A 14,105-nucleotide genomic window follows, 5' to 3' on the forward strand; every position below is an offset into this window, starting at 1 on the left:
TTCCAACTTTCTGCTTTCATCATGTATACTACGATGATGCCAGCAACATTTACTATTGGCACAGTAACTCCAGGGAAGACAAATGATTCCTCAGACAAATCAATTATTTTGAATTTACACTTTCAGCAGTATAGCAGAAAGGTTCTGGTAATGTAGTGCCCTCTTCAGCTGGCCAGCTGGATTTTGAAATATAATATCAGACAAAGATAGATCTAATTTCAGTAGCCGCATCCAGACCCGATTGCTCCCGAACCTAGAATCAAGAAATCACAAAGCCTACCGGGCGACGTGTATCAAGAAGGAATACGTCATGTTCCAATCCAAAAATAATATACAATCCATTGAGACAAAAATTTATAAAAAAATCTATCAGTCAGCAAAGCGTTGCAAAGCCATAAGTCTTTGGAAGCCATAATCCACAAATTGAGAAAACACGATGCAATGATGAATGTTTCCAGGATTGGACTAGTTGGCCAACCAAAGTTACTCGAAAAGTGCATCGACAACTCATCCGCATGGTGGGGGTCATAAAACAACCCAGAACGACATCTAAAGCCCCACATGCCTCCCTTGCCTCGGATAAGGTCATTGTTCATAATTCAACAATAGGAGACAACAAAAATGGCATCCAGGGGAGTTCCAAGGTGAAAACCTCCACTGACCCAAAACGAACACAAAAGGTACCCTTTGTGTTTGTTTAGTGGAATAGTGAGACATATGTATTATTTACAGGTCTGGATCATGTTGCATCTCGTGTAAAAGATACAGTACAAAAGAAAAAAACAAGGCTGCTGTCTTAAAAGCAGCCTGAAGACTATTTTGATCCACTGTGGTGTGCTGAGAAAAAAGGACTTTTTTTTGGCTTGAAAATTTGTTGCTACTGTCAATCTTACTTTTTTAGTTGTAGTTCATCACTAACGAGTAGACATTAAATGATTCCTTCTAGGCTTTTTTCTCTAATCTAATCTGAGTAAACTGGAAGATTATCTGTGTTAAATCTTCCAATAAATGTTTCTCCCAGTAAACATATACAGTCTATACTATGTTAAATGCAATTCATACTTAAGAAGGATCACATTTTAATTAGTTATGAGACTGTTATGGTTTTTGATAACCATTGCAAATATTTCATTTATGAACAATAATAATTTTCAAAGCAGCCAATATCTCAAGACCTTCTCAATAAATTGCAATATTATTGAAAGGTTAATTTATTTCAGTAACTCAATTCATTAAGTAAAACACATTATATGGATTGATTACACACAGACTGGTGTTTTCCAGCCTTTATTTTTCTTAATTATGAGGATTTTCCACTTACAGCAAATGAAAACATGATATTTAAGATTAGATAATTACGTCAGATCAATACAAAGCAATTAATGCAGAATATTGGGCTGAACAAAAATTATATTTAACACACGATTAAAGGTTGTTATTTTTCAAAAGGTACATTTAATCCAACAAATGTGCCTCATTGGAATGCATATTCCAATTTATTAAATGTGACTATGTACATGGCAGCTATTCCCATCCGTCTTTCTTAGACTTAGACTTGGACAACTTTATTGTCATTTTGTATGTATAGAGTGCATACAGAACGAAATTTCATTGCATACAGCTTACAACAGTGTAATGAGGTTGCAGTTGGAATAAGATGACATTACAATATAAAGTGCAGCAGTGATCAGAATGTAACAATGCAGGAGAAAAACTGTGCAAAACAGTGTGCAGAAGAATGTTCCACCATGTTTATGGTGCAAACATAATGGTGCAAAAGGCATTAATCTGAAAAAGTTTGGTGCAGTGAAAAATAATATGGTCCAAAAATACAGCAAACGTTCAGTTGTGTACTAATTAAATGGGTTATAAAAGTTTGGAAATGTTGGTAGTGCAAAATAATGATGCAAGTGTGATGCAGAGTCCAGTTTAGAGTTCAACAGTTCAACAGTGTAATGAAGAGATCTTCATTACTGGGACTATTTTACATATATAGTACTGTATGGCACTTAAAAGGTATTTCTGCACTGTATTAACAAACACTTTATTTAGCATTCGCACTTTAAGCAGAGATTTGCACAGCAATAAGTTTGCACACAAGAAGTTTTAATTATATTTATTGAGCATTTTGGCGATTGGTATGTGGCCTTTGTTTTGGGCTCTGCACAGCTGCTCCTCATTGATGAGTGAGGTTGGTTGCTGGTGCCTGTGGAGGAGCATAATGATTACCACAGAGCAATGAGCTAATGGTGAGGAAAAACTAAGCAAATGTGTGCATACTCTGTTGAGTGAGGAGTGCTGTGGTAAAGTGACTCACCTGTCTTTTCTGTGTCCTCTCCAGGGTGTTTGGACAAATTCTACCCCGGGGGTCCAGACGCCATATATAGCTTTGGGAGAGGCCATTGAGGAGACTAGGGGGGGGATTGTTGGTTTTTTTTGTGGTGTTTATTTAAGGTGTAATGATAAAATGGAAAATATTTATAAAAAGTAAATAGAAGTATGGTATTTAATAAAATGTATTTTATGTAAATTGGTGGAGATTGATTAAGAGATTCCCCTGTCAATTTAATATGGTTTGGTCCGTCACAGCTGGGACTATTTAAGACTGCAGTGTCAGCTGTGAAGGACAGTGTTGTGTGGATGCTGAGTGGAAAATAAACTGCTGCTGTTCTCCACCTGACTCTGGTTCAAGACTCTGTCTCACTGAACAAAAACCCAACCGCTCAACCGGTCGTCCATGTGACAAGTGGTGTCAGGAGTGGGATTTGTCACGCTGCAGTGGGAAAATGATGACAAGAGGTGGAAAAAAGCCAGGCCAAGAGGAGGTGCCTGATGATGGAGTTGGAGCTTCAACTGATCTGGAAGCCATGACAGTAACCAACCCTGGGGACAAGTTGGAGGAGTTGGCAGTGCTGGTGAAATCTCTGGTGCATTCTCAAGCTGCCAGAGACCAGAAGTTGGAGAAGGACTTCGTTCGTCAGGAGCAAAGGTGGAAAAGCATGCAACACCAATTTCAACAAATTCAACTTCAAGTAAATTCTATACTTGACAAACCTGACCTATCAGAAGCACAACATTCCCCCACCACATCTGAGGTCCATGAAGTTGATCGGGGTGACGTCCAGGTGGCCCATGGTTCCAGGTCCACAATGGAGCCAAAGTTTATTCACTTATCCTTGGAGGACGACATTGAACATTTTCTGACAACGTTCGAGAGGATGGCCCAGGATTTATGCCCAAAATCTGATATACCAGTAGAATCACTGAAACCTTGTAATATAGTCACAAGAGCTCAAAGTGCAAAGACTGTGTTGGAAGAGCTGCCTTTTTATGGGGAGTCTCTGGAAATAGAGCCGGGAAAAACTAAAAAGTCAAGAGCTCAGAAAAGAATGGAGAAATTCAAAGGCTCAGGTGATGAAGGGATAGGACAGTTGTCTAAGCCAAATAACTTGTTGGAGTTTGACATTCCCTCAGATGTAGGTGCACTCCAGAGAGATGATCCTACTTTAAAACCGTGGTTTGAAAAAGTAACTGGGGGGGGAACTCATCAGCGCCGGTTAGACTTCGTGGAAGATGCAGTTTACATTATTAAAGGAGGCATTTTGTATCAGAAGAAGGGACAGGGTGACGCATTAGCCCTTCCACAACAGTTCAGGTACAAAGTCATGGAGCTGGGCCACTCAATTCCATGGGCAGGTCATATGGCTTTTCATAAGACGCTGAGTAGAATCAGTAGCCGTTTTGTCTGGCCGGGAATGTATACCCAGATTTCAAAATTTTGTAGTTCCTGTGGAAAATGTCAGTTGACTTCTGGCAGACGAGTAACCCGAGCCCACCTACAGCCGCTGCCAATTATTGAGACACCGTTTGAGAGGCTAGGCATGGATATTGTGGGTCCATTAGAGAGGAGCTCTACAGGTTGCCGTTACATATTGGTGATATGTGACTATGCGACACGGTACCCTGAGGCTTTTCCTCTCAGATCCATTAAAGCCCGACATGTTGCTAACTGTCTTCTGCAGTTGTTCTCTAGAGTAGGAATACCAAGAGAAATTCTCACAGATTGTGGAACAAATTTTTTGTCCAAACTTTTGCAGCAGGTTTATAAATTATTAGGGATTAAAGGACTTAAGACCACCCCTTACCACCCCCAGACGGACGGGTTAGTGGAAAGATATAATCAGACTCTTAAAAATATGCTGCGCAAGTTTGTCTCTGACACAGGTGCCGACTGGGACCAATGGCTGCCGTACCTGTTATTTGCTTACCGGGAGGTTCCACAAGTGTCTACAGGTTTTTCACCCTTTGAGTTATTGTATGGCCGCCAAGTGAGAGGTCCGCTGGATCTACTGAAGGACTGTTGGGAAGACGCTAAGCCAGAGGGTGAAAACATTGCAGCATACGTCATTAACATGAGAGAGCGGTTGCAGGAAATGGCATCTTTTGCACAGGACAACCTGAAAGCAGCTCAACAACATCAAAAGACATGGTACGATCAGAAGGCCAGAGACAGAGTCTTCTTGCCAGGACAGAAGGTTCTGTTACTGTTGCCTACCAGTGACAACAAGCTGCTGACAAAATGGCATGGACCATATGAAATCACCAAACAAGTGAGTAAAGTGGTTTATGAACTGTACATGCCGGAAAGAGCTAAAAAGCATCAGACTTTTCATGTCAACTTGTTGAAAGAGTTTCGCAGCCGACAAGAGCCTGTGCACCAGGAGTTATTTGTGAGAGCAGTTAAGGATGAGGAAGTGCACGAAAAATTTCTCCCAACTAGCATGTCAGACTGTGCTTTGGTTGACGTTTCTCATCTGTCTCCTACTGAGCAGGAAAAAATCAAACCGTTCTTGGACCCTCAGCTCTTTAAAGAAGTTCCAGGATTTACATCACTGGTCCAACATAAGATTCGGCTGAAAGAAGATGCACCGAGTCGGCAAAAGAGCTATCGCATACCAGAACGTTTGGTTCCGGTACTGGAAAAAGAAATAAAGCTGATGTTGGAGTTGGGAATAATTGAAGAGTCTAGGAGTGAGTGGTGCAGCCCGATTGTGCTGGTGCCAAAGAAAGACGCCTCCCTGAGATTTTGTATAGATTTTAGACATTTAAATGCTGTGTCCAACTTTGACCCGTACCCGATGCCCAGGGTGGACGACTTACTGGAGAAAGTCGGTTCGGCAAGTTACATCACAACGCTGGATCTGTGCAAAGGATACTGGCAAGTGGCTTTGGCACCAGAAGCGAGAGAGCTGACGGCCTTCAAAACTCCTTTTGGTATGTACCAATTTAGAGTCATGCCATTTGGGCTCCAGGGTGCGCCCGCAACATTCCAACGTTTAATGGATCATGTACTGAGAGATGTTTCAGCATTTTCTGCAGCATATTTAGATGATGTTGTGGTGTATAGCCGGTCTTGGGAGGAGCATCTGACTCACCTGCAGGAGGTGCTACACCGCATCAGGTTGGCTGGACTGACTGTTAACCCAAAGAAGTGTAATGTAGCTAAGAGAGAAGTGGAGTATTTGGGTTTTGTCATTGGGTTTGGGAAAATAAAGCCTCAAGTGGGGAAGATGGACGCAATACATTCCTTCCCAGTTCCAACGACCAAGAAGAAGGTGAGAGGATTTCTTGGTTTAGTGGGTTGGTACCGGAAATTCATACCTTCTTTTGCAGAGCGATCAGCTGTACTGAACAATCTAACAAAGGGTGCAGCCCCCAACAATGTACAAAGTGTGCTGGAGGGAAGACTGTGATCGAGCGTTTAAGGATCTCAAGCAAGCAGTATGTACTCATCCAGTTTTACACACACCAGACTTCACTAAGCCATTCATCTTACAAACAGACGCTTCAGGAGTGGGGCTTGGAGCCGTTCTTCAACAAGAGGTGGACGGTGAAAGAAGACCTGTGGTGTTTCTGAGTCGGAAGCTGCTTGACAGGGAGACAAGATATTCAACAGTGGAAAAGGAGTGTTTGGCCATGAAATGGGCTATCGAGGCTCTAAGGTACTATCTTTTGGGACGTCACTTTATTTTAGAGACTGACCATCGTGCCCTCCAGTGGTTGAGACAAATGAGGGATGCCAACGCCCGCATCGCTGGATGGTACTTGGCACTGCAGCCATTTGATTTCACGGTGCAGTACAAGCCAGGGAAGGCTAATGTGGTTGCTGACTGTTTATCCAGAATGTCGGAGGACTGAGGTACTGTGCTTTTAAGAGAGGAGGGAGGAAATGTAATGAAGAGATCTTCATTACTGGGACTATTTTACATATATAGTACTGTATGGCACTTAAAAGGTATTTCTGCACTGTATTAACAAACACTTTATTTAGCATTCGCACTTTAAGCAGAGATTTGCACAGCAATAAGTTTGCACACAAGAAGTTTTAATTATATTTATTGAGCATTTTGGCGATTGGTATGTGGCCTTTGTTTTGGGCTCTGCACAGCTGCTCCTCATTGATGAGTGAGGTTGGTTGCTGGTGCCTGTGGAGGAGCATAATGATTACCACAGAGCAATGAGCTAATGGTGAGGAAAAACTAAGCAAATGTGTGCATACTCTGTTGAGTGAGGAGTGCTGTGGTAAAGTGACTCACCTGTCTTTTCTGTGTCCTCTCCAGGGTGTTTGGACAAATTCTACCCCGGGGGTCCAGACGCCATATATAGCTTTGGGAGAGGCCATTGAGGAGACTAGGGGGGGATTGTTGGGTTTTTTTGTGGTGTTTATTTAAGGTGTAATGATAAAATGGAAAATATTTATAAAAAGTAAATAGAAGTATGGTATTTAATAAAATGTATTTTATGTAAATTGGTGGAGATTGATTAAGAGATTCCCCTGTCAATTTAATATGGTTTGGTCCGTCACAGCTGGGACTATTTAAGACTGCAGTGTCAGCTGTGAAGGACAGTGTTGTGTGGATGCTGAGTGGAAAATAAACTGCTGCTGTTCTCCACCTGACTCTGGTTCAAGACTCTGTCTTGAACCGCTCAAGGTCGTCCATGTGACAAACAGTCTGATGGCAGCGAGGGAAAAGCTGTTGCAGAACCTGGTGGACCTGCAGCGGATGCTGCGGAAAATCTTCCTAGAGGGCAGCACGGAGAACAGTCCATGGTGGGGGTTTGAGGATGATGTTACAGCCTCGGGACACGCAGCGCTGAGACAAAATGTCCTTATTGGAGGGAAGAGAAGCCCCGATGATCCTCTCTGCTGTCCTCACCACTCTCCTCACGTTCTTCTAGTCGGAGGCGCTGCAGCCTCCACACCACACAGAGAGACAGCTGGTCAGAATGCTCTCTATGGTGCTTCTGTAGAAGGCCGTGAGGATGGGCGGGGGCAGGTGGGCTCTCCTCATCCTCCGCAGCCATCTTTTGCCACAATTCCATCTGTAAGCCTCTCTCCCTGATCAGTCTCTATGAGCTCGACACATCTTGCCTTGGGGATTTATGCCCATTCCTCAAGATAACACTGCTCCAGCTCCTTCATATTGGATAATTTTCACTTGGGAACAGTGAGGTCTAAGCACAGATGCCCAATTGGATTGAGGTCTGGGCTTTGACTAGGCTATTCCAGCACATTAAGTGTTTCACCTTTAAACTACTCAATCCTTGCTTTAGCAGTATGGTTCGGGGCATTGTCCTGCTAGAAGGTGAACATCCGCCCCAGTCTCAAATCACAGGCACACTGACAGGTTTTGCTCCAGAATATCCCTGTATTTAACACCATCCATCTTTCCCTCAACTCAGACCACTTTCCCAGTTCTTCCTGTGGAAAAAAACTATCAGGAAGTCCACAAAATGTAGATCAAAGTTATCAGCTGATCCCAAATGCTGCAGAAAGAGTTCTGATGAAAATCAACAAGGAGGGATCATATTTCTCCAATGTTAGCTTCTCTTCATTGGCTTCCTGTTAACTCAAGAATATAATTTAAAATTCTTCTTCTAACATATAAAGCCCTTAATAATCAAGCTCCATCATATATCAGAGCTCTGATTATCCCGTATGTTCCTAACAGAGCACTTCGCTCTCAGACTGCAGGTCTGCTGGTGGTTCCTAGAGTCTCTAAAAGTAGAAATAAACATAGCATTGGTTCCTAAAACTTTGTGTCCTTTAGTTGCTGCTGACTCCTTTGAAAAATTGTGGAACCAACTCCCAGTTTTGGTCCATGAGGCAGACATCGTGTCTACTCTTAAGACTAAGCTTAAAACTTTCCTTTTTGACAAAGCTTATAGTCAGAGTGGCTCATGTTACCCTGCGTTACCTCTGTAGTTATGCTGCTATAGGCTTAGGCTACTGGAGGACATCAGGGCCTATTTTCTCATTCTACTGAGTTCTACTGTTCTCCAGTTTTGCATTGGTTGTCATCATTTCAGCTTTTAACTTTTTGTTCTCTCTCTTTTTTTCTTCATAGTAGGTACACCTGGTCTGTTTTTCTGTTAGCTGTGACATCATCCAGCGAAGACAGATCGCCCGCTACTACCATCTAATGTAGAACAAATTACTAGATCAATGTGTGCTTCTGTGCTTGTTTGTCTGTCTTGTTGTGTCTCTGCTCTGTCTTCTCTAACCCCCAGTCGGTCGAGGCAGATGACCGTTCAAACTGAGCCCGGTTCTGCTGAGGTTTTTCCTTCCCGTTAATGGGGAGTATTTCTCTCCACCATCGCTTCATGCTTGCCCGGTATGATGGATTGCTGCAAAGCCATGGACAATGCAGACGACTCTACCTGTGGCTCTATGCTTCTCCAGGAGGAATGAATGCTGCTTGTCGGGACTTTGATGCAATCAACTGGGTTCCCTTATAAAGGAAATATTTTGACCAATCTGTATAATCTGATTGAATTTGACTTTGGAAAGTGCCTTGAGATGACATGTTCCATGAATTGGCACTATATAAATACAATTGAATTGAAATTAATATATATATATATATATACATATGGAGGGGTACTTTTGCAAGGCACTATATAAAGCTTTTCTATTGTTTTTCTGTAGTACGGAGAGTGGGGACTTGCTGCAAGGTAGGGGAGGACTAGGTTATGTGCTTTTTGTGGAGCTGCACTGCATTTTGTCCTGCTCTAATTTCTCAGATGATTTATTCCATTTTTAGAGGTTGGAAGGGTTTCAGAAAGAGACTTTCCCGGGGTGACATTCATGCAAGAACCGCTACTGGCCACAATGCTGTTTTACTTCAGAATTTTGCTTCAATTTTCGCTCATTTTAGACATATTCAGTCACCAATCTGTAAGGAGCCTCAACCATAAGCTGAAAGCCCCTCCAGGCAGAGCTGCAGTAAGTCTAGGTGACATTTGAGTTGCAGCGGGTTTCAAGTCATTTGACACCTGTCTCATTTACATCTGCTCCAGGGCCCATGGGCCGCTGGTTTTTAATGTACGTGTGCTCGGACTCATATGGACCGTGCGTAAGTGAGACAGAGTGGGAGCGAGGCCGTGCCTCACTACACCTACGAAGGATCAGCCGGGGTCGGAGGAGAAAAATGAACTAATAAGCCTTTCCAGTGGCGGAATCTCACCCAATTTGTTTCCGAGCTAACAGGCGTTGGTTAATGAGCTGAAGCAAAGCGCCGGCTCTCTCCCGCCTCTCTCCCCTCTCCTCCTGTCCTCCGCTGTTCCGCCGGTGATTCTGCAGACCAAACCAATTACTTCTGAGCATATCCATTCACGTGCACACACGCTGACATTTATGAGGCCAATCCCCCATGTTCACACTCTCCAGCTTGAAAAGAAGAACACCACACACTTGTATGAAAGCAAGCAGACACCCTGCACACACCTAGCAACACTGAAAACATGTCCGTCCTCTCCCAGCTCTTTTGTTTGGCCTGCCAATTACTAAAAGTCACTGGAAGGGTTAAGGAAATGTTTCAGACTCAGATGAAGTCATTATCTGAAGGCTTCATAGGATATATCTATTGAAGTCAAGCCGAAGTAACACCTTGCTGACATTTTGTTAAGGCCAAGCAAGCAGAACAGACTGTGCTGTACTTTGATGGTGGACAGAAACAATTTATTTTAGACTAAACGCTGTAAAAGCCTTGTTTCCATCACACCGTAGCATATATTGAAGGCCAGCTGCATAGCAAGACATGCCATTCGGTTGGGGAAAGTGGGTTGTGTGCAAATTTAGTCAAGTCAAGTTTATTTGCATAGCACATTTCAGCAGCAAGGCAGTTCAAAGTGCTTTACATCATGAAAACATAGAAACATCATAAACACATTGAAATGATCACTGGTTGGGAGACAAGTAGCAAACATTAAATTGTATAAAGTGAAAACATCAATACACATAAAATACTTCGGTCAATGGTCCTGTTATTATGGGTCAAAAGCAACTCTAAACAGGAGGGTCTTCACCCTTAATTTAAAGGAATTCGGTGTTTCGGCTGATTTGCTGTTTCCTGGAAGTTTGTTCCAGATTTGTGGAGCATAGAAGCTGAATGCTGCTTCTCCATGTTTGGTTCTGGTTCTGGGTATGCAGAGTAGACCAGACCCAGAAGATCTCAGGGGTCTGGAGGGCTGATACAGCAACTACAGGTCTTTAATGCATTTAGGTGCTAAGCTGTTCAGTGATTTATAAACTAACAGAAGTATTTTAAAGTCTATTCTCTAGCTACAGGGAGCCAGTGTAAGGTTTTTGGACAGACCTGTGAAGACACCGTTTCAGTAATCAATGTGACTAAAGATCAACACATGGATGAGTTTCTCTAGATCCTTGAAGGTCCTTGAAGGTTCAGGTCTGAGTCCATCACTACACCCAGATTTTGGGTCAGATCACTAGTTTGTAGTTGTAATAACTGAAGCTGCGGGCTGGCCCTGGTTCGTTCCTCTTTAGGTCCAAAGATAATAACTTCAGTTTTGTTTATGTTCAGCTGAAACAGAAAGTTTTGCCACATCTAGGCATTGATTTGTTCTAAGCATCCATTCAGTGTATGGATGGGGTCAGAGTTACCTGGTGACATTGTAATGTAGAGTTGAGTATAGGGCTGGACGATATAGAAAAAAAGCATATTGATAAAATAGAAATCACATTAATCGATATCGATAATTATCGAAAAATTCAAAACATATTTTAAGTACAGTCCTGGCTATTTTATGCTGTTGCTTGGCGACCTATTTTTTGACATGAAGAACAAACACTGAATTCAAGCTCAACCCTGTATTCAAACAACTTTTTACCATAAAACTGCAAGTTTAAAAAAAAAAAGAAAGGAGGGAGCGAAGTTTGGTTCCCAGGTCTGCGTTTGTGATTGGTTGGGAGGATGTAATAACTGTAATATTAACGTACATGGCTAGAATGCAAAAGCAAGAAAAGCTGTCATTCTATTGAACTTTTATTGACCCTTTTTATTCTATCATTGATATACATCTATTGCTCGATCTATATTGTTATTGAATTATCGTCCAGCCCTAGTTGAGTATCATCTGTATAGTCACTTCCACAGCTGTAGTGCTTTAAATGAATCCCACCTGTTCCTTGCTTCAGTTCAAATCAAAAGGACTCTGCCTGCCTCTTGTTGGCATTTGGGTCCTCAATGAAAACAAGACGTGACATTTGACCCTGAATAATATCCCTGGTGTGCATTTTTAAAATGTACTTTCAACATGCTGATTAAGTAGGTTGGACTTTTTTTTATATGGTGTTGGGCTTTATGTAAATGTAGGAACCTGAACTGTGTGGTTATATTTTGACATTAACAGCTAATCTGTTGGGACCAACTATTTGTACAAGCTTTTATAAAAAAAAAAAAAAAAGATTCATAATGTGTGATGCTTATAAGTCTTCCTCTTCACCGGCCTGCCAATTGAATCTTCTATACCTTTGCAATTCTGGTGCAAACATTTATCCAGCAGTATAGTTACGATTACACTTTGGTCCAGTTAAACCCACAATTATTTACAGCCCTGGGTAAAAGGGAACTCTTAATTATACCAACATGTTTCTTTTTACTGATCTATGATAATATTCATGTTCAGAAACAGCCCAGCCAGAGTCCAGACATAATTCTGATTGATAATCTGTTGAGGGAGCTAAAGATTAGGGAGATGCCAAGGAGGCTTCCCAACCTCAAAGACTTGGAACTCATCACCAAAGATAAATCATCAAAATACATGTGGGAACATGCAAAACGCTGCTCTGTAATTATAAAAAAAAAGGTTGTGACCGCTGTAATGTCAATAAAGGTTTTTCCACTGGTTTATTCAGAATATCATAAATACAGTAAATGTTTGTTTAAATTTTTTGATAAATGTAAATGAAAACAAGGAAAATATTGTCTTCCAAACTGCTAATGTTTCTCCACTATTGGTTCAATGAAAAATAATTATAAATCTTAGTCTGTCAAGGCTATAGGTCATTATTGGCTCTACTGTACATTAATTAAACCCACTTAAACATCAGTCGATATTAAATATTCACACTTTTAAGTCCTCTAATATGCATTCCATCCATCGTGGTGTTAAAAATCTATTTTAGCCAAAAACACAAACTCATAATGTTTACCTTTGACTGATTAGAGATTATAACCATATTTTGTTGGATTATTTTGATTCATGGATGATCTTGAGGCCCCTAATTTCATACTGAGGCTGAGTCATTTATGTGTAATTAGTAACATTTTTGGGTTAACTAAATATGGCAGCATGTCTTTGAAGCGTTACGCCATGTTCATCGTCATTGTATCGCCTGGACAGATATTTAGAGCATACAATTTCTCAAGGCATTCCTACCCCACAGCCTGTAAGAAAGATTCAAAGTTAAACACACTCCTCTTAATGTTGTAAAACAGTTGTTTAGTTTTTTTGTTTTTTTTAAATATTTGTTTACTTTATGGTTCTTCTTAATCTCATTGTTATCATGAGACCAAGATGGTTTAATTTGAACAGAGTAGAGTTCACGCATTATGTTTCATTTCTGTTCTCTCTCAAAGGATTTATGATAAATATTTCCACAAAGAAATGGTGATGTAAGATGTGGATGAAAGAGAATACTAAAAGGCCATGTTTTTCTCTTTTGTGCAAATATTCAAACACTTCTTGGCCAGGAGATCTTCCAGCTCAGCATCTCTGAAATACCACAGCCCATAGATTACCTCTGATCAGTAACTATGTTACCGTGGGCTCAGATCACCCATCAGACTCCAATAGTATTGAATGTATAGGTGGGGATAATAAAACAAAAATCATACTCTGTAAGTAATACAGTAGAAGTGAACAGGAAGCAGCTCGGGTGACCTTTAGAGAAAATGCCCGGGGAACCTTGCAGTAAAATCCCACATTCCCTGGAACAGCGGTCCCTGACGTTATAGATGGGGATTTGCAAAGAAAGTGCCAGTGGTGCTAAGGTCCCAGAGAGGGAATCTAACTCCCCAGGAGCCATAAACCCCTCCCCAAAAAACTTCCCAATACTCAGAAGTAATAATTGTGAAAACCAGAAACACACATGGTACTAGTTAATAAACCTGAGATGTCATTCTCCACTAAAAAGCAGATATAAAATGTGTCTATGACTGTTTATTGACTCTTTTTTTATTTATTTACCAGGGACATGTTTTTTTTGCTTCTTGATATCCTATAATTAGGTTCATTTGTGATTTGACAAGGAAGAGGCAATTACTTCTTGCACATATGGAAAGCTTGGTTTGGATAGTTCTTTTTCCCCATAATAAAAACCATTCTAATTTAAGGCTGTTTTTTTTAAATTTCAACTTCTCTGTCTATTTTAAAAATTTCCTTTTTAAGATGAAATGTTAAATTCTGACAAAATCCTCAAAACCAGAATAAATCCTTAAGGGGGCAAATATTTTTCACATCTCTATAAGTAACACATAAATGATACGAATACTTCAAATATGTGACAAGAATTGAAGTTTGACAAAAAAGTGCTCCACTTATTTAGATTTAGACCCACGTAAAAAACACTTTTAGATTTACCAACATATGTCGTAAACAGTTAACCCTAAAACAGTCTTTTAAATAATTCTGTGGCTCCTTGTATTAGTTACAGCTTACCTTGTCCTGGGTTTTTCTAATCTTCAGCAGGAACGCAGAAAGTCTCCACAAGCACAAGGTTGGATTTCGCTTTTATCCATATG

At 41.0% G+C, this 14,105-nt stretch overlaps 2 long non-coding RNA genes across 2 annotated transcripts; both read right to left on the minus strand.

Annotated features, from left to right (window-relative positions):
- Positions 1-2,101: 2,101 nt before the first annotated feature.
- On the minus strand, positions 2,102-2,460 carry LOC118563044. Its single transcript, XR_004930979.1, has 2 exons — positions 2,318-2,460; positions 2,102-2,206 (listed from the first exon to the last, which is right to left on the minus strand). It is a non-coding gene; the product is annotated as an uncharacterized LOC118563044 (long non-coding RNA).
- Positions 2,461-6,380: 3,920 nt separating this feature from the next.
- On the minus strand, positions 6,381-6,687 carry LOC118563170. Its single transcript, XR_004931068.1, has 2 exons — positions 6,597-6,687; positions 6,381-6,485 (listed from the first exon to the last, which is right to left on the minus strand). It is a non-coding gene; the product is annotated as an uncharacterized LOC118563170 (long non-coding RNA).
- Positions 6,688-14,105: the final 7,418 nt, after the last annotated feature.

The sequence above is a fragment of the Fundulus heteroclitus genome, chromosome 5, assembly GCF_011125445.2.
Source record: "Fundulus heteroclitus isolate FHET01 chromosome 5, MU-UCD_Fhet_4.1, whole genome shotgun sequence".
NCBI lineage: Eukaryota > Metazoa > Chordata > Actinopteri > Cyprinodontiformes > Fundulidae > Fundulus > Fundulus heteroclitus.